This window comes from Bombina bombina, chromosome 2 (genome assembly GCF_027579735.1).
Source record: "Bombina bombina isolate aBomBom1 chromosome 2, aBomBom1.pri, whole genome shotgun sequence".
Classification (NCBI taxonomy): domain Eukaryota; kingdom Metazoa; phylum Chordata; class Amphibia; order Anura; family Bombinatoridae; genus Bombina; species Bombina bombina.
The window spans coordinates 671521200-671540709 of NC_069500.1; the positions used below are offsets into that span (position 1 = coordinate 671521200).

Genomic DNA, 19510 nt, shown 5'->3' on the forward strand with positions numbered 1-19510 from the left:
TAGTTAAAAGAAGAAAGTACTGCATCACAAGATGTAAAAGCATGTATTATAATGGTGTTCGCCTCAGTCTGTATGGCAAAATATACAACACGCAATTGAAGCCGAAATTTCAGTTCCCTATCAGCGCAAAGCAATAATGAATTCCAAACAAGTCGTATTTCTATGACTGCATCTAAAATTACGTCTGTAAGCAATGTGTATTAGCACTGTCGGGAGAGCGCCCGTGCGCCTAGGCGAAGGCGAACAGATTTCTTTCAGATTTGCGCAATTAAAGGTGCACAGTAGTTTACTGAATATAGGGATCAGTGCGTATGAGTTATTTTGAGCGTGATTATAGGAGAATGACTTTGATAAATCTAGTCCTTAGGGCTAGATTTATCAAATGCTAGACGAACTCTGTATGTGCTTCGCCTGTAACTGCGCCCTAGCTCGCCTCTGGAGAAGCGCACATGTGCGCCTACATTTATCACAAAAATAGACGTAACTTTGGTGAGCTGGGGCGTAATAATGATACATTTCGCCTGTTGGCAAAAGCATTTACTCCCTATTTACTCCCTATTTATCACGGTACATCCCTATAAATATTTACGCCATCATGTTTTGATTATAAAAAAAAGTGTTTTTAGGTAACTATTTAGCTTATATTTATATTATAGAATGTTTCTGTGCTGTTTTTGCCATATGTTGATGATTTAAGATCACAAAAATAAATATATCACTATATAGATATATAAAACTGTTGGTACCCATATGCGCCTGTGGAAGCACACATTTCTTGCAATAACAGTCTCTTTTTGTTGCTGAGCCTTTGAAAAATTACGTAGACATGTGCATGGCGAAAAATTTCGGTTCGGATCGATTCGGAATTTTTCTAAGTTCGGTTCGGATCGATTCGAATTTGGAAAATTTCGAATCAATTCGTTTCGGATTCGTTTCGGATTCATTCGGATTCGAAGAAATTCGGCTGGATTCGGTTCGATTCGGTTCGGAAATTCGGCAATTCGGTAAGTGTTAGGTGGGATTAGACTAGTATTATACTGTATATTAGGTGTTAACCTAACATACTGTATAATACTAGTGTAATCCCAATGGCCATCCGAATTTACGAATCGATTCGGTTCGATTCGGAAAATTCAGCAACAATTTAATTCGGAAATTCGGTTCGATCCGAATCGCCGAATTTGCTGAATTTTCCGAATTTCCGAATCGAACCGAACCGAATCGCACATGTCTAAAAATTAGTTAAAAGAAGAAAGTACTGCATCACAAGATGTAAAAGCATGTATTATGATGGGGTTCGCCTCAGTCTGAATGGCAAAATATACAACACGCAATTGAAGCCGAAATTTCAGTTCCCTATCAGCACAAAGCAATGATGAATTCCAAACAAGTCGTATTTCTATGACTGCATCTAAAATTACGTCTGTAAGCAATGTGTATTAGCTCTGTCTGGAGCGCGCCCGTGCACCTAGGCGAAGGCGAACAGATTTCTTTCAGATTTGCGCAATTAAAGGCGCACAGTAGTTAACTGAATATGGGGATCAGTGCGTATGAGTTATTTTGAGCGTGATTATAGGAGAATGACTTTGATAAATCTAGCCCTTAGTGTGGCTGCTGAAATAAAACACAAGTAATTGTTTGCTTATTTGCTGTCCCAGTAATATCTCATTGGCTGCTGAGTCTCCTTTGCTTATATGCTCCTCCCCATTTCCATTATGTGTTCCCAGTCCATCCTTTAATTTTTTCAAATGTGCTTCATTCTCTAGGTATCATTTGTGGAAAGAGACACACTGCTGGGAGCTAGCTGAATGCATTGAGTGAGCCAATAACAAGAGGCCAACAATCAGTAGCTAGCTCCTAGTAGAGCGTTGCTGCTCCTGGGCCTACAAAGGTATGTGTTTCAACAAAGAGAACAACACAAATGAGATAATAGAAGTAATAATTTGTAAAGTTTTCTAAAACTGCATGCTCTCATGGAAGTTTAATTTGACTTCACTGTTCAGTCTGGAGTGAGCACAATGTTATCCACATGGCACACATGAACTAGCAGTGTCTAGCTGTAAACAACTGTCAAAATGCACTGGGATAAGAGGGCTTAAAAATTAGCATATGAGCCTACCTAAGTTTATCTTTCAACAAAGAATACCAAGAGAACAAAGCAAATGTAATTATAAAAATAAAATGGAAAGTTGTTTAAAATTGCATGACCTGAATCATGAAAGTTTAATTGTGACCATGGTGCCTTTACATATATATTAGATATGAAAACATACACCTAGATTATGAGTTTTGCGTTAGAGGCTATGCGGTGCTAACGAGCAGTTTATGCTCACTGCTCACTTAAAGACAGCGCTGGTATTACGGGTTTTTACAAACCCGGCGTTAACCGCAAAAAAGTGATCGTAGAGCAAAATTTTGCTCCACATCTAACCTCAATACCAGCACTGCTTATGTTAGCGGTGAGCTGGCTGAACGTGCTCATGCACAATTTCCCCATAGGAATCAATAAGGGAGAGCCGGCTGAAAAAACCTAACACCTGCAAAAAAGCAGCGTTTAGCTCCTAACGCAGCCCCATTGATTCCTATGGGGAAAATACATTTATGTCTACACCTAACACCCTAACATGAACCCCGAGTCTAAACACCCCTATTCTTACACTTATTAACCCCTAATCTGACGCCCCCGACATCGCTGACACCCACATTATATTGATTAACCCCTAATCTGCCACTCCGGACACCGCCGACACCTACATTATACTTATGAGCCCCTAATCTGCTGCCCCCAACATCGCCGACACCTACATACTATTTATTAACCCCTAATCTGCCGCCCCCAATGTCGCCGCAACCTACTCTGCCTCGCCCAACGTCGCCGCCACTATATTAAAGTTATCAACCCCTAAATCTAAGTCTAACCCTAACCCTAACCCTAATACCCCCTAACTTAAATATAATTTAAATAAATCTAAATAAAATTACTATTATTACCTGAATAATTCATATTTAAAACTAAATACTTACCTATAAAATAAACCCTAAGCTAGCTACAATATAACTAATAGTTACATTGTATCTAGCTTAGGGTTTATTTTTATTTTACAGGCAAGTTTGTATTTATTTTAACTAGGTAGAATAGTTACTAAATAGTTATTAACTATTTACTAACTACCTAGGTAAAATAAAGACAAGTTTACCTGTAAAATAAAAACTAACCTAAGTTACAATTACACCTAACACTACACTATAATTAAATTAATTCCCTAAATTAAATACAATTAAATACAAATAAATAAAATTATCTAAAGTACAAACCCCCCCACTAAATTACAGAAAATAATAAACAAATTACAAGATTTTTAAACTAATTACACTTAATCTAATCCCCCTAACAAAATAAAAAAAGCCCCCACAAAATAAAAAAAGCCCTACCCTACACTAAATTACAAATAGCCCTTAAAAGGGCCTTTTGCGGGGCATTGCCCCAAAGTAATCAGCTCTTTTACCTGTAAAAAAAGTACAAATCCCCCCAACATTTAAACCCACCACCCACACATACAACCCTACTCTAAAACCCACCCAATACCCCTTTAAAAAACCTAACACTAACCCCTTGAAGATCACCTAACCGGGAGAAGTCTTTACCCAACCGGGCCGAAGTCCTCAATGAAGCCGGGAGAAGTATTCATCCATGCTGGGCGAAGTGGTCCTCCAGACGGGCAGATGTCTTCATCCAGACGGCATCTTCTATCTTCATCCATCCGGCATGGATCGGGTCCATCTTCAAGACATCCGGCGTGGAGCATCCTCTTCCATCGAAGTCTTCTTACTAAATGACGTTTCCTTTAAGTGACGTCATCCAAGATGGCGTCCCTTCAATTCTGATTGGCTGATAGAATTCTATCATCCAATCAGAATTAAGGTAGAAAAAAATCCTATTGGCTGATGCAATCAGCCAATAGGATTGAGCTGGCATTCTGTTGGCTGATTGGAACAGCCAATAGAATGCCAGCTCAATCCTATTGGCTAATTGGATCAGCCAATAGGATTGAAGTTCAATCCTATTGGCTGATTGCATCAGCCAATAGGATTTTTTTCTACCTTAATTCCGACTGGCTGATAGAATTCTATCAGCCAATCGGAATTGAAGACATGCCATCTTGGATGACGTCACTTAAAGGAGCCGTCATTTAGTAAGAAGACTTCGATGGAAGAGGATGCTCCGCGCCGGATGTCTTGAAGATGGACCCATTCCGCGCCGGATGGATGAAGATAGAAGATGCCGTCTGGATGAAGACTTCTGCCTGTCTGGAGGACCACTTCGCCCGTCTTGGATGAAGACTTCTCCCGGCTTCGTTGAGGACTTCAACCCGGTTGGGTGAATTCTTCTCCCGGTAAGGTGATCTTCAAGGGGTTAGTGTTAGTTTTTTTTAAGGGGGTATTGGGTGGGTTTTAGAGTAGGGTTGGTTGTGTGGGTGGTGGGATTTAATGTTGGGGGGGATTTGTACTTTTTTTTATAGGTAAAAGAGCTGATTACTTTGGGGCAATGCCCCGCAAAAGGCCCTTTTAAGGGCTATTTGTAATTTAGTGTAGGGTAGGGCTTTTTTATTTTGTTAGGGGGATTAGATTAGGGGTAATTAGTTTAAAAATCTTGTAATTTGTTTATTATTTTCTGTAATTTAGTGGGGGGGGGTTGTACTTTAGATAATTTTATTTATTTGTATTTAATTGTATTTAATTTAGGGAATTAATTTAATTATAGTGTAGTGTTAGGTGTAATTGTAACTTAGGTTAGGTTTTATTTTACAGGTAAATTTGTAGTAAACTAGGTAGTTATTAAATAGTTAATAACTATTTAATAACTATTCTACCTAGTTAAAATAAATACAAACTTGCCTGTAAAATAAAAATAAACCCTAAGCTAGATACAATGTAACTATTAGTTATATTGTAGCTATCTTAGGGTTTATTTTATAGGTAAGTTTTTAGTTTTAAATATGAATAATTTAGTTAATGATAGTTATTTTTATTTAGATTTATTTAAATTATATTTAAGTTAGGGGGTGTTAGGGTTAGACTTAGATTTAGGGGTTAATAACTTTAATATAGTGGCGGCAACGTTGTGGGTGGCAGATTAGGGGTTAATAAATGTAGGTAGGTGTCAGCGATGTTAGGGACAGCAGATTAGGGGTTAATAATATTTAAGTAGTGTTTGCGATGCGGGAGTGCAGCGATTTAGGGGTTAATATACAGGGAGTGCAGAATTATTAGGCAAGTTGAATTTTTGAGGATTAATTTTATTATTGAACAACAACCATGTTCTCAATGAACCCAAAAAACTCATTAATATCAAAGCTGAATATTTTTGGAAGTAGTTTTTAGTTTGTTTTTAGTTTTAGCTATTTTAGGGGGATATCTGTGTGTGCAGGTGACTATTACTGTGCATAATTATTAGGCAACTTAACAAAAAACAAATATATACCCATTTCAATTATTTATTTTTACCAGTGAAACCAATATAACATCTCAACATTCACAAATATACATTTCTGACATTCAAAAACAAATCAGTGACCAATATAGCCACCTTTCTTTGCAAGGACACTCAAAAGCCTGCCATCAATGGATTCTGTCAGTGTTTTGATCTGTTCACCATCAACATTGCGTGCAGCAGCAACCACAGCCTCCCAGACACTGTTCAGAGAGGTGTACTGTTTTCCCTCCTTGTAAATCTCACATTTGATGATGGACCACAGGTTCTCAATATGGTTCAGATCAGGTGAACAAGGAGGCCATGTCATTAGATTTTCTTCTTTTATACCCTTTCTTGCCAGCCACGCTGTGGAGTATTTGGACGCATGTGATGGAGCATTGTCCTGCATGAAAATCATGTTTTTCTTGAAGGATGCAGACTTCTTCCTGTACCACTGCTTGAAGAAGGTGTCTTCCAGAAACTGGCAGTAGGACTGGGAGTTGAGCTTGACTCCATCCTCAACCCGAAAAGGCCCCACAAGCTCATCTTTGATGATACCAGCCCAAACCAGTACTCCACCTCCACCTTGCTGGCATCTGAGTCGCTGGCATCTGAGTCGGACTGGAGCTCTCTGCCCTTTACCAATCCAGCCACGGGCCCATCCATCTTGCCCATCAAGACTCACTCTCATTTCATCAGTCCATAAAACCTTAGAAAAATCAGTCTTGAGATATTTCTTGGCCCAGTCTTGACGTTTCAGCTTGTGTGTCTTATTCAGTGGTGGTCGTCTTTCAGCCTTTCTTACCTTGGCCATGTCTCTGAGTATTGCACACCTTGTGCTTTTGGGCACTCCAGTGATGTTGCAGCTCTGAAATATGGCCACACTGGTGGCAAGTGGCATCTTGGCAGCTGCACGCTTGACTTTTCTCAGTTCATGGGCAGTTATTTTGCGCCTTGGTTTTTCCACAAGCTTCTTGCGACCCTGTTGACTATTTTGAATGAAACGCTTGATTGTTCGATGATCACGCTTCAGAAGCTTTGCAATTTTAAGAGTGCTGCATCCCTCTGCAAGATATCTCACTATTTTTGACTTTTCTGAGCCTGTCAAGTCCTTCTTTTGACCCATTTTGCCAAAGGAAAGGAAGTTGCCTAATAATTATGCACACCTGATATAGGGTGTTGATGTCATTAGACCACACCCCTTCTCATTACAGAGATGCACATGACCTAATATGCTTAATTGGTAGTAGGCTTTCGAGCCTATACAGCTTGGAGTAAGACAACATGCATAAAGAGGATGATGTGGTCAAAATACTAATTTGCCTAATAATTCTGCACTCCCTGTATTTATTATTGTGGCGGCGATGTCCGGTTCGGAAAATTAGGGTTAAAATTTTTATTTTAGTGTTTGCGATGTGGGAGGGCCTCGGTTTAGGGGTTAATAGGTAGTTTATGGGTGTTAGTGTACTTTTTAGCACTTTAGTTAAGAGTTTTATGCTACGGCGTTGTAGTGTAAAACTCTTAACTACTGACTTTTAAATGCGGTACCAGTCTTGACAGGAGAGGGTGTACCGCTCACTTTTTGGCAGATTCGTAATACCCGCGCTAAGCAAGTCCCATTGAAAATATAGGATACGCAATTGACGTAAGTGGATTTGCGGTATTTCCAAGTCTGGCCAAAAAAGTGAGCGGTACACCTGTACCTTCAAGACTCGTAATACCAGCGGGCATTAAAAAGCAGCGTTGGGACCGGCTAATGCTGCTTTTTAAGCCTAAAGCCAAACTCATAATCTAGCCGAAAGTGTTTCTAAGTTTTATGAATATGTTACAGAAATTACTTCAGGTATTTGCATTTGTATTTTAGCTAAACTAAGCTTCTAATTCACTGCTACGGTAAACCCTATGAAATGTTAGAAAGCCCCAAGTACATCACATTACAGCATTTTGTTACTGGTACTACAATTTAACTGCACATAACTGTAATGTTCATATTTACCTGTTCCTTCTAAAATTTTATGAAACATCATCCTGTTGGTCTGCTCTAGCAAACATCTTGATCGCGCACACACTCATGTTAGGGAACTGTAAATCTAGCATTTACTGCTAAATCTTCAGGTGGAAGGGATGGAAAAAAAGGGACAGTGCATCTATATTACAAACAATTACTAGCTGATCTTATCAGAAAGCATAATAACCATAATAATGAAATGCTGAATAAACAATAAAGCAGATAGTGTAATGTAATTTTAGAAATCTGTATATTGTTAATGTAACTTTTTAAGAAAATCTGTATTATGATTCCAATGTCTCGTCATTTTTACTATAAAATGCAAATGATTGGTAGAACAGGTACAAATCCCCATATCCAGAATGCCAAATTCCCACCTTGTTATGAAAAACAAACTTTTTAATTAATATTTTTTTAAACATAAAATTATCAAAAATTACTGGGGGTTTTCCTTGCCAACAAGTAACAATCTTCTATGACTGTGTCTTTTTTTTTTGTGTTCTATAATCCAATTTATAGTCTATATTTTTTAAAACAACAAATATTGACTTTCCAATCAAAGTACTGTTTTTTTCTTTATGAGATTACTATGTATTAAAAAGTATTACAAATTGTATAAAACTACCTTTAGGTTATAGGTATAAGCTATATTACAAAATGAAGATACAGGTGGCCCTCGTTTTACAACGGTTCAATTTACACCGTTTCAGAATAACAACCTTTTTTTCCAGTCATGTGACTGCTATTGAAAAGCATTGAGAAGCAGTGCATTTATTAAAATAGCCAGTAGGCGGAGCTGTCCGCTTGTGTTGCAGCAAAGCCAAGGATGCTGAAATTAATCAGTTTAACCAGACCTGAGCTATCGAGCAGATTTCAATGGAACAAGATCTTCCTGTCTATAAATCAGTCCAGATTGGAATGCATAGAAAGAACTATTTGCAGAAAAATGCAAGTGAAGTCTGTGTTGTGTGATTATTGTATTAGGTTTATAATGCTGTTTAGCAAATGTTTTTGTTCATTTTGCTTAGTTTAATTATTTATTCTGTGTTGTGTGATTATTTTATTAGGTTTATAATGCTGTTTAGCATTTAAAGTATTCATTTCAAAGCTTTAAAAATAATGTATTAGGTGTTACTTATGACAATTTTGAGAGGGGTCTGGAACCTATCTCCCTCACTTCCCATTGACTTACATTATAAACTGGGTTTCAATTTACAACGGTTTCGATTTACAACAATTCCTTCTGGAACCTAACCCCGGCGTAAACTGAGGGCTACCTGTATTGCCTAAATGATGTAAGAAATCCCCTCTTCAAACTGTCCTATTTTAAAGATACAAGTATTTCAAAAGCCAAACCTTTTCCGGTCCCAAGCAGTTTAGATAAAAGGTTTTCTACCTGCAGTCAGTTAGGGGGAAGGTTTGTTCTATTTTTGGAAATAAAATATTTGTAAAATCATCTTTTGTGCCTGTTTGATTAGAGTTGTCAGGACAAGGAACATTACACAGAACGCCCAGCGGGGTGGGTTAGTCAATTCCGTCCATGGGGACTGATGACTGTGGAGCAAATTTAAAATGTGATCAATGAGTTAATACCCTGGTGAACTGTCCCACAATAGGCCTTTTCTTCAAAGAAAGATTCCTGCGGTACCAGCTTTAATTAATGTAAGAGGATTGACAAGAAACAGCCATGCATCTCAGAGAAAAGAGTATGTTATGATCTAAGTCTTCCAGTGATTATGTGGTGATTATTATGCATAAGGATAGGTGGCAATACAAGTTTTTTTTTGGTTTGTTTATGTTTTTAAAAAACAAGTGAATGAGCATGGCTCACTATAGAAATGACACCATGTTAGTGTCTATATTTTAAACACCATATTAAAAAAAACTCCAATTCATATTTTATTCAAAAAGTTGATGTTTCCACATGCTTATCAAACACCTAAGAGGGAGTATGTTGCCTGCTGAGGTGAAATATGCTGATGAAAGGTAACACTGCTCTCCCTTATCAGCGCAGGACCAGATTGCAAGTGATGAGCTATTTAGCGCTTTTGCTCATGCACAAACACCTCCACCAGTTTAGTGTGTTTATTACAAGCTGAAAGTAAAATGTAAATGTGACTTCAGATATCACAACTGCTTTAACTTCTTCACCCCATAGACTTCACAGGCGGGTGCAAACTGGAAAAAAAAACTAACACTTCACATAGAAGAAAGTGTTCTATTTATTTTTAAATAGTTATATATATATATATATATATATATATATATATATATATATATATATATATATATATATATATATATATATATATATATATATATATATATATATATATGATGTATTTTTGGTAAAATATATATTTACACACACTGTATACTATATATATATATATATATATATATATATATATATGTGTATATATATATATATATATATATATATATATATATATTGTCATGGGCACCGGACTGCAAGGGTTAAACCACTACCCCCCTACTACCTCACCCCTGTTGTTTCTCAGAAGACTCAGAGCCACCGCAATCTCTAGGAATCTTTGTGTGCTTGTTTTTGCCGCAATCTCTAGGAATCTTTGTGTGCTTGTTTTTGGGTTCCTACTTTGTCAGAGAAGAGCTAGTCTCTGACCTGTCCGGGCTCCTGGAACTCCCGGTTAGCCACCACACAACAGACACCTGCTTAACCCATCTCCGGCTGGCCGGGCTCCTGGAATTACCAGTTGGCCACAGAACAGCAGGACACCCGCTAACTTTTCCCCTGGTTGCCCCAGTGGCCCTTTGCCCAGAGCTCGGCTCTTTTGGGGATGGGTAGCCCATAGGGAGGACAAGGGGTGGTGGAATTGCCGGTGGGGAGCTACTTGGGGAACTGGGGGTTTTGGACACCACTACCCCCAATCTTTACTGGGCTGTAACTCCGGTCTCCAGTAACGAATCACAACACTTTTTGGACTGTTGCATCTGGGGACCGAGACTGCCACCCCTGGGTACTGGGACTTTGTGGTACTGTGGCTGCTATGGAGGCGCCAGCCTGTCTGGAGGGGTGGGAATGGTGGGAAAATTGTGCGATTGCCCTTTGTCTTATCAAGATGAGTTCCTGTATAAATGTTGTGTGTTTGTCACAATAAAGAGTTCTTCTTTGTTCCACCTAAATGCTAGTTGTCTAGTTATTTGGGTGGGGATTGCTAAAATCACTTTCTCTCCGCTACATAGAAGCTGGTTCCAGGTGTTGGAAAATCGTTTCGGTGGAGCTACCCAGTCGGGGTAGCAGGGCAGCCATCACAGTGGTGGCAACCACCGGAAGACTTCTGTGGATGGAGCACTATGATTGGCTCTGGAAAGAAGCACTGAATGCCTTGCTGTGCACTAGAAGGATAGCTACCGGCAGCAAGACAAGAGACACCATCATAGCTGAACTGATGACCAGGCTAGGTCCCCCGATATAGAAGCGGGTGGTAGCCAAGACAGTGACTCCACGGACACCTCCTCCCAGGGGACTACGACATCCAGTCTGGATGATCAAATCCGATGGAGAATATCCCTCCTGGTGCCCAACCCATCCCTAGAAGCTGTCACTAGGACTATATGCGAGGCCAGCCAGATTCGCATGCTGGAGCTCCAGAAAGATCTGGGGGGAGCCATGTTAGCCCCCGAGAACCCGAACCAAGACCAAGGAAGCTACCTTTCAAAGCATTTAAGAATGATGGGGCCAAAGAGGTTGACTGCTACCTCTAAGACTTCGAGACCCAGTGAAGGTTGCATGGGATTGCCGGCTCATACCGAGTCCCAATCTTGGCTGGAAAGCTGGCCAGCAAGGTGGCAGAAGCTTTCCAGACTGTTCCTCCCAAGGAGGAGAAGGACTATGACCAGGTGAAGGAACGCACCCTTACCCGGTGCGGGCTCACCCCAGAGGCCCATCGACAAAAGTTCAGGGATCTACACAGACAAGACGGGCAACCGTATACCGAGTGGACCCCCTGGTTAGCCAACTCCTTAAACTCCTGGATTACAAGTTGCCACATAACCACACTGGAGGAGGCACTGCAGCTCATCTTCCTGGAGCAATTTTACTCCTGCATCTCAGTTGAGTTCTGGGACTGGATTAAGGATAGGAAAACAAGGACTGCTTATCAGGCGGCCATCCTGGCCAACCAAGATGTGGATGACGAGCTCTAGGCCCATGCAACCCTGGCTCCAAGCTGGGCCCCAGTATCTACCCAACAACCGCAACCCTGTCTGATCCCTGCTTCCCACGTCGGACGCATGGACTCTTGCAAGTGTTTTGAATGCAGACAGGTGGGACACCTCTGATACCACTGCTCACACAAGATAACCACAGCCTCTCCATACATGCAGCCAAGGCACCCCCCAACCCCACAGTGGGCTTGAGCTACAGCCCCAGAATACCAAACGTCACCCACTACACTTATGAGGACCACACCTGTCGAATGGGACAGTGAGGAGATTGGGGTTTTGCAGGAGGTGGGAACAGCATCCGTGAACAATCACCAGCATCATTGCCAGGAAGTTTTGGTCAATGGACAGGCTGCCCAAGGATTAAGGGACACTGGTGCTACTCTCACCTTGATACAGCCTCACTTGGCCCCCAACTCAAGCCGCGCATGGAAAACCATTGGTATCCAAGTGGCTTGCAGCACTGTTTTCCAGGCTCCCATAGCACAAGTCTATATGAACTGGGGTGCAGGTGCCCATGCTGTGCAGGTGGGCATTATGAGGAAGTTGCTGGCCGAGGTGCTTTTAAGCAATGACCTCGGCCACCTTGTCTCCGCCTTTATGGGAGATACTCTCCTGGAGGTGGCTGCAGTTATCACCTGCCAGCAGACACGACAGCAAGGCATTTCTGCAGGACTGGGACCACAGGTAAGACCAGTTTCCCTGACTACCTCTCAACCCCATCCCCCCATCCCGACCTCCTTCCCAGCCTCTACCCATTCCTGACGAACCGTCCCAACTACCCCCTTGCCTCAGCCTCCTACCCTAGACCTACTGCCCGGCCCAGACCTACTGCCCAGCAAGGCTATTATTCCCCCTGACCAACTTCCCTGGGCACCCCTGTCTGATTTCGCCCAAGCCACCCTTAGTGACCTGACCCTAGCCCAATACAGAGACCAAGTAGAGTCCGACCCCCAAGGACCCGGTGAGGAGCGCTTCCAGTGGGTGGGAGGGCTCCTGTACCGGATCTCCAAGAGACGGAAGAGTCAGGTGCCTAAACGACAGCTAGGTGTACCAGAAAAATTCTATGCTATGAATAGGACATGACATTCCCCTAGCCAGGCAATTAGGGAAGACCCAAGCCCATCACCGCCTTGATCAGATCTATTACTGGCCCAGAATCAGAGCAGAAATGAAGGATTATTGTAGAATGTGTGAACTATGCCAGAAAGTAGGGAAAACCGGTGACAACAAGAAAGCTCCCCTGCACCCCCTCCCCATTATTGATGAACGCTTCAGCAGAGTTGCTGTGGATATAGTAGGTCCATTAGCCTGACCCAGTCCCTCCGGAAATAAATATATTCTCATTGTGGTGGACTATGCCACCCGTTACCCGGAGGCAATCCCTCTGGCCAATATCCAGGCGGAAACCGTGGCAGATGCCCTGCTCCGGATATTCACCAGGATAGGCTTCCCTCGGGAAATGATCTCCGATCAGGGAACACAGTTTACTGCGGACATTACTAGGCAGCTATGGAAGCTGTGTGGCATTAAACCCCTGCACAGCATGCCATATAACCCTTAAACTAATGGGTTATGCAAGAGGTTTAATTGAACCTTAAAGCAAATGCTGAGGACCTTCTCCTCCATCCACAAAGATTGGGAAAGTTTATTGCCGCACCTCCTCTTTGCCTACAGAGAGGTGCCCCAGGAATCCACAGGGTTTTCCCCTTTTGAGTTAGTTTATGGTAGGCAAGTACTGGGTCCCTTGGACCTTGTTAGACAACACTGGGAAGGGAGCTCTGAGGAGGAAGGCCACTAAATTGTGGAGTACGTCCTCCGCCTCCGGGTTAGACTGAAGGATCTCACCGAACAAGTTCGGGGGAACCTCCAGAGTGCTCAGAGTAAGCAGAAGCGGTGGTACAACAGAAATGCTCATACCCACACACTGACTCTGAGACAGAAGGTGCTTGCCCTGAAGCTTATCAAAACAGACAAGTTACAGGCTGCCTGGCAAGGCCCTTACTGCGTAGTAGAGCAAATTAATGACACTGCCTACCTAGTAGCCAAATGCTCAGATGGCAGGATCCAGAGAACCTTCCATGTGAACATGCTGAAGGCATACTCTAGGCGAGCCCAAGATGTGGCCGCGATATGTGCCCCGGCTGTGAAGGACTCAGAGAGTATCCCCATGCCGGAGCTTCCCCTTCCCAATGAAACCACCCAAGGAATAGCTGATATTGCCCTAGATGAGAGGTTAGCGACTGCCCAGAGGCAGCAAGTCCAGCACTTGCTAGAAGGCCAGCAAGAGATGTTCTCTAATGTCCCCGGGTATACCACAGCAGCCATACACGGAGTAAAGACTCTGGAACAGATCCCCCTGAAGCAGGCCACTTACAGAGTCCCCAAAGCTGTCAGAGACAGTATGCACTGGGAGCTACGGGGAATGTTGGACCTCAGTGTTGTTGAACCTTCCAACAGTCCCTGGGCCTCCCCGGTTGGACTGGTACGAATGAAATATGGCACTACCCGGTTCTGCATTGACTACCGTAAGCTCAATGACAGAACCACTACCGATGCCTACCCCATGCCCCGATTTGATGACCTCCTGGACAGAATTGCCCAAGGTCATTTACTGACCACTCTTGACTTCTGCAAGGGATACTGGCAGATCCCTCTAGACCTTGAGTCAGCCCCCAAGTCTGAATTTATCACCCCTTTTGGCCTCTACCATTTCATGCCATTTGGGATGAAGAATGCTTCAGCCACCTTCCAGAGAATGGTGGATCGCCTGCTGGATGGCCTCCAGGACTATGCCTGGGCATATCTGGATGACATTGCCATCTTTAGCAACACATGGGAGGACCATTTTGTCCACCTAAGCATCATCCTAGATCGCCTCAGGGCCACCGGGCTCACTCTGAAGCCAGACAATGCACTATACAGTGCTCGGAGGTCCAGTACCTAGTCTTAGCATTCCTAGGAACCGCTGGTTATTATCTTTGGTTCGTCCCTAATTACAGTACCCTGGCAAAACCCCTGACTGACCTGACCCGTAAAAGACTGCCTGACAGGTCCTGTGGTCCCCAGAATGAAAGACTGCTTTCCAGAGCCTCAAGGCTGTTTTGGTCTCTGCCCCTGTCTTGGCCGCTCCTAACCCCAACAAACATTTTTGTGTTCATTCAGATGTCTCCATGTTCAGGTTGGGAGCAAGCCAAGTGGATGAAGGAGGACAAGACCACCTCGTAGCCTATATCAGTAGGAAGCTGTTACCCCGAGAGGTGGGCTACGTTGCAGGGAAAAGGCCTGACCCTGGTATGCGCCCTCAAGAAACTGCAACCATACCTATATGGAAGGCCTATCACTGTCCTCACAGACCACAACCCTCTGGTGTGGCTGAACCGAGTATCAGGAGATAATGCACGCTTGCTAAGGTGGAGTTTAGCTCTGCAGCCCTTCAACTTCAATGTTCAATACAGGCCGGGAAAAAGCGAAGGAAATGCTGATGGACTTTCCTGGCAGACTGAACTAGAGTGCTCCTCGGACAGCCCCAAGTAGACCCGTGTAGATCTAGCCGGGTCTGCCAAACTTGAAGGGGGGAGTTGTCACGGGCACTGGGCTGCAAGGGTTAAACCCCTACCCCCCTACTACCTCACCCCTGTTGTTTCTCAGCAGACTTGGGCTCCTCAGAGCCACCGCAATCTCTAGGAATCATTGGGTGCTTGTTTTTGGGTTCCTACTTTGTTAGAGAAGAGCTAGTCTCTGACCTGGCTGGGCTCCTGGAACTCCCGGTCGGCTGCCTCACAACGGACACCCGCCTAACCCCTCTCCAGCTGGCCAGGCTCCTGGAACTCCTGGTCAGCTACAGAACAGCAGGACACCCTCTAACTTTGCCCCTGGTCGCCCCAGCGGCCCTTTGCCCCACAGCTTCGCTCTTTTGGGGATGGGTAGCCCTAGGGAGGACAAGGGGTTGTGGAATTGATGGAGGGGAGCTACTTGGGGAACTGGGGGTTTTGGACACCCCTAACCCCCAATCTTTACCGAGCTGTAACTCCGGTCCCCAGTAACGAATCACGGTCCTTTTTGGACTGTGGCATCTGGGGTCCTAGAGCTTTAAAATGTCCACCCCAAAACCTCCGCCCCTGGGTACTGGGACTCTGTGGTACTGTGGCTGCTATGGAGGCACCAGCCTGTCTGGAGGGGCAGGAATGGTGGGAAAATTGTGGGATTGCCCTTTTTCTTATCAAGATGAGTTCCTGTATAAATGTTCTGTGTTTGTCCCAATAAAGAGTTCTTCTTTGTTCCACCTAGTTATTTGGGTGGGGATTGCTGAAATCACTTTTTTTCCACTACATAGCGGCTGGTTCCAGGTGTTGGAAGATCGTTTTGGCGGAGCTACCCAGTCGGGGTAGCAGGGGATCCATCACATATATATATATATATATATATATATATATATATATATATATATATATATATATTGATATTTATATTCTGATGTTAATCCACAGTCAATAGTGACAGTTGCATAAGCATGAGCTTAGGTACAAGGTAATACAGTAATGAATGTACAAATTTCAATGAAAGCTGCACTTAGAATATCAATTAAACAAAATAAGAGTTTAATTAAGTTTATACCGTTTGATACTTGTTGGTCACACGTGTAGCACCTGAGATGTTTCAAGTTACAAGAACGTTACTTCCTCAATCTGATTATTTTATTTATACTCCCTTATTACAGGAGTATATTAACCTTACTCTTACTGAGAGACAAGCTAGTGCAAGAGCCCCCATTGGTTATATAATGTTATGGACAATGTGTATTTAGTACTTGTATTTACACATATCAGTATATATATAAAAAGAAAATCTAATTACATAATACAAATTGCACAGATTTAAATGGTAGATTTAGCAGCGGAATGAAAGTCTTCAACCTACAAAGCGAAAGTCAGAGAGGGTAAGCACAGTTGGCCAGTCCAAATTAATGTAACATAGCTCATGACTGAGCTCTGTGAGGAAACAATCATAAAGTACACCACTCTTGTCACTGTGTATAAATACTTTTTTTCTCTCCTTTTAGCGGTTGTGTAAATTCTGTTCTCCTAATACTACTCCATTCCCTATCCTCCCACTAAAAGCTACTATTATTATTTTTTAGCAGTGACGTTTTCACTGGTTGGCTAATACGCATGTATGTCATATGGAGACTTTTATGCTTAATGTTCTCCTTTTCTGCTATATAGTTGTGCTTATTTTACAATGTCTATGAGTAAGGCGTGTAATCAGCCGAAACGCGTTAGACACACAGTCCTGTTGAGAGACTTTGTTTTTACCGTTTTTTATGAGGACTGTATTCTGCTCCTAATAAAGTAATAATGTTTTATATATAACACCTGGAGGTTTGCCAGAGTATTTTTGTTCTTTTCATGCTTTGCCTTATTTTACAATGTTTTAATAAATGCTTTTATTTACGACTATTGGAGCTGGCTTTATTGGGAAAACAGTGGCAGCAACTGAACGTTGGAGTGTCTGGAGGTCAGCCAACTGACAGGCTGAGAGTTGTCAGTGTGCTTCTGCTAGCACGAGAGAGTGATTTCAACAAATGTGAGTACCCTTATTTCCAGCACTTTAAGGTCGCAGTTTGTTGAAGAGAGATACACACAAGGGCGCCTCTTTGTTTTTCTAGATCTTTTTTGTGACTTTCTGTATGAAGTGGAAGAAGATGGCAGCCTAAGGAGAAGTTCTAAGGGACTGTGTGTTTATATATCACCTCTACGAACCGAAGACTTGAATTGTCTAATCTGGTTATTTTGTGTCTATAACCGCATTATTCACTTTTCTTTTTATTATTATTTGTGATTTGCCATTTTATGATTTGTGATTTATGACATTGCTTTTTATTCATCGATTTTATATCGCCCCCTTCAGTTTGTTTTTTTTTATATTTGTTTTTAGCAGTGACGTTTTCACTGCTCGGCCAATCCGTATGTATGCCTTATGGCTCACCTTCAGGTGAGCCATAGGGCATACATGCGGATTGGCCGAGCTGTGAAAACCTCACCACTAAAAAAATAGTTTCTTCCAGTGGGCCAGCAGAGGAGAATGAACAGAGTAGTATTATTGGAAGATCATTTAACCATTTAACAACTGCTAAAGGGAGAAAAAAAATGTTTTTATACACTTGCACAGTGAAAAGGATTACAAATATTCAATTACCTTACCTTGGGTGAGATTACATATATGCGGCGTTGCCCGCAAAAGCCGTCAACACCGGTTTTTAGTTCGGTTTTGCTATGACATATATGGCGCTGCATATAAATGCAGAGCGTATATTTCACCCTTCGCCCGCTATTTTTACTCCCATAAGCTAACATAGAACCGCGTCGCAAATCGGTATCACATATTCAGTGCAAGGACTAACACAGTAAAAATGGAAAAATTTTACTACATTTTCACCTTGCCACACATAGGCAGACGCAGCAAGCCTTGCGCTGAAAATGTAAGCAGCGTAACCCCCTGAAAATAATAACTAACACCTAACGAATGGGCAATATCTACCTGTCAACCGCCAACCCCCTTTGCAATAACTAATAAAACTTATAACCCCTAATCCACCATTCACCCACATCTCAATCTACCTAATAAAACTATGACCAACAACCTGCCATTCACCCACAGCGCGATCTACCTATCAACACTATTAACCCCTAAACAGCTAACCCCCACAACGCAAATATACCTAATTAACCTATTAACTCCTAAACCGCCAACCCCCCCACAACACAAATAACTAATTTAATTACTAAGCCCCCTAACCTAACACCACCTAAATTAACCCCAAATACATTAAATTAAAACATACTAAATTACAATTAAAAAAAAAACTTAACATTATTTTAAAAATAAAAAAACAATGTTTAAATTAATCTAAAATTAAAAAAAAAAGTCTACAATAATATAAAAAATAAACACAATTATCAAAAATAAAAAAATTAAACCTAATCCCTATGAAAATAAAAAAGCCCCCTCAAAATAAAAACACCCCCTTAACTAAACTAAACTACCAATAGCCCTTAAAAGGGTCTTTTATATGGCATTGCCCTAAGTTAAACAGCTATTTTACCTCTAAAAAAATACTAAGTCCCCCCTAACAGTAAAACCCCCATCCACCAAACCCCCAAAATAAAATAAACCTAACACAAAAAATAAATAAACTACCCATTGCATTTGTGTGGGCATTGCCCTTTAAAGGGCATTCAGCTCTTTTACTGCCCTTAATGGGCCAGTAAACCTAAGTGCAGAATTATATAACATTATTTTTTAGGTTTACTGGCCCTTTAAAAGGGCATTCAGCTATTTTACAAGTGCCCATTAAATCCCTAATCTAAAAAAAAGTCTAACCCCCAAATAGGTACTCACAGTTCCTGAAGTCTGGCGGTGAAGTCTTGTTCCAGAGGGTGAAGTCTACTTCCAAGCAGCCAATATCTTCTTCCAACGCGTCCATCAGTGTCTCCATTTGCGCACGCATCCTCAAAGGAATGCTGGCAGCCCGAGGCACTCAAAAGAATGTTGCAAAGGTGGATTCTTTCACCACCTTGTCATTTTCAGAATTCACATGGATGCAGCAAAGGCAAACGGAGCATTACAAAAACAAAAACCTAACCGCCCGCAATAAGTATTAAAAAAAAAACCATAATCGTCCGCAATAAGTATTAAAAGAAAAATATAATTGCCCGCAATAAGTATTTTTTTTTTTTTTAATAAATTTTTTATTTGAGAAAAACACATAATACAAGAATATCATACAAATGTAGCATTTTCAATGATACAGACAAAAGAGA

The 19510-nt window shown here is 41.9% G+C and overlaps 1 protein-coding gene across 3 annotated transcripts in view; it reads right to left on the bottom strand.

The window, feature by feature from the left end:
- Positions 1–19221, bottom strand: part of LOC128649388 (uncharacterized) — a 46185-nt gene extending 26964 nt beyond the window's left edge. The window contains exon 1 of one of the 3 annotated variants that reach the window (XM_053702629.1): positions 19089–19221. The gene's annotated coding sequence lies outside the window, so the exon portion shown is untranslated. Of the gene's footprint in view, positions 1–7469; positions 7578–19088 lie in introns of those variants that run through there. The other 2 variants (XM_053702631.1, XM_053702633.1) reach the window with 2 other exon arrangements.
- Positions 19222–19510: the final 289 nt, after the last annotated feature.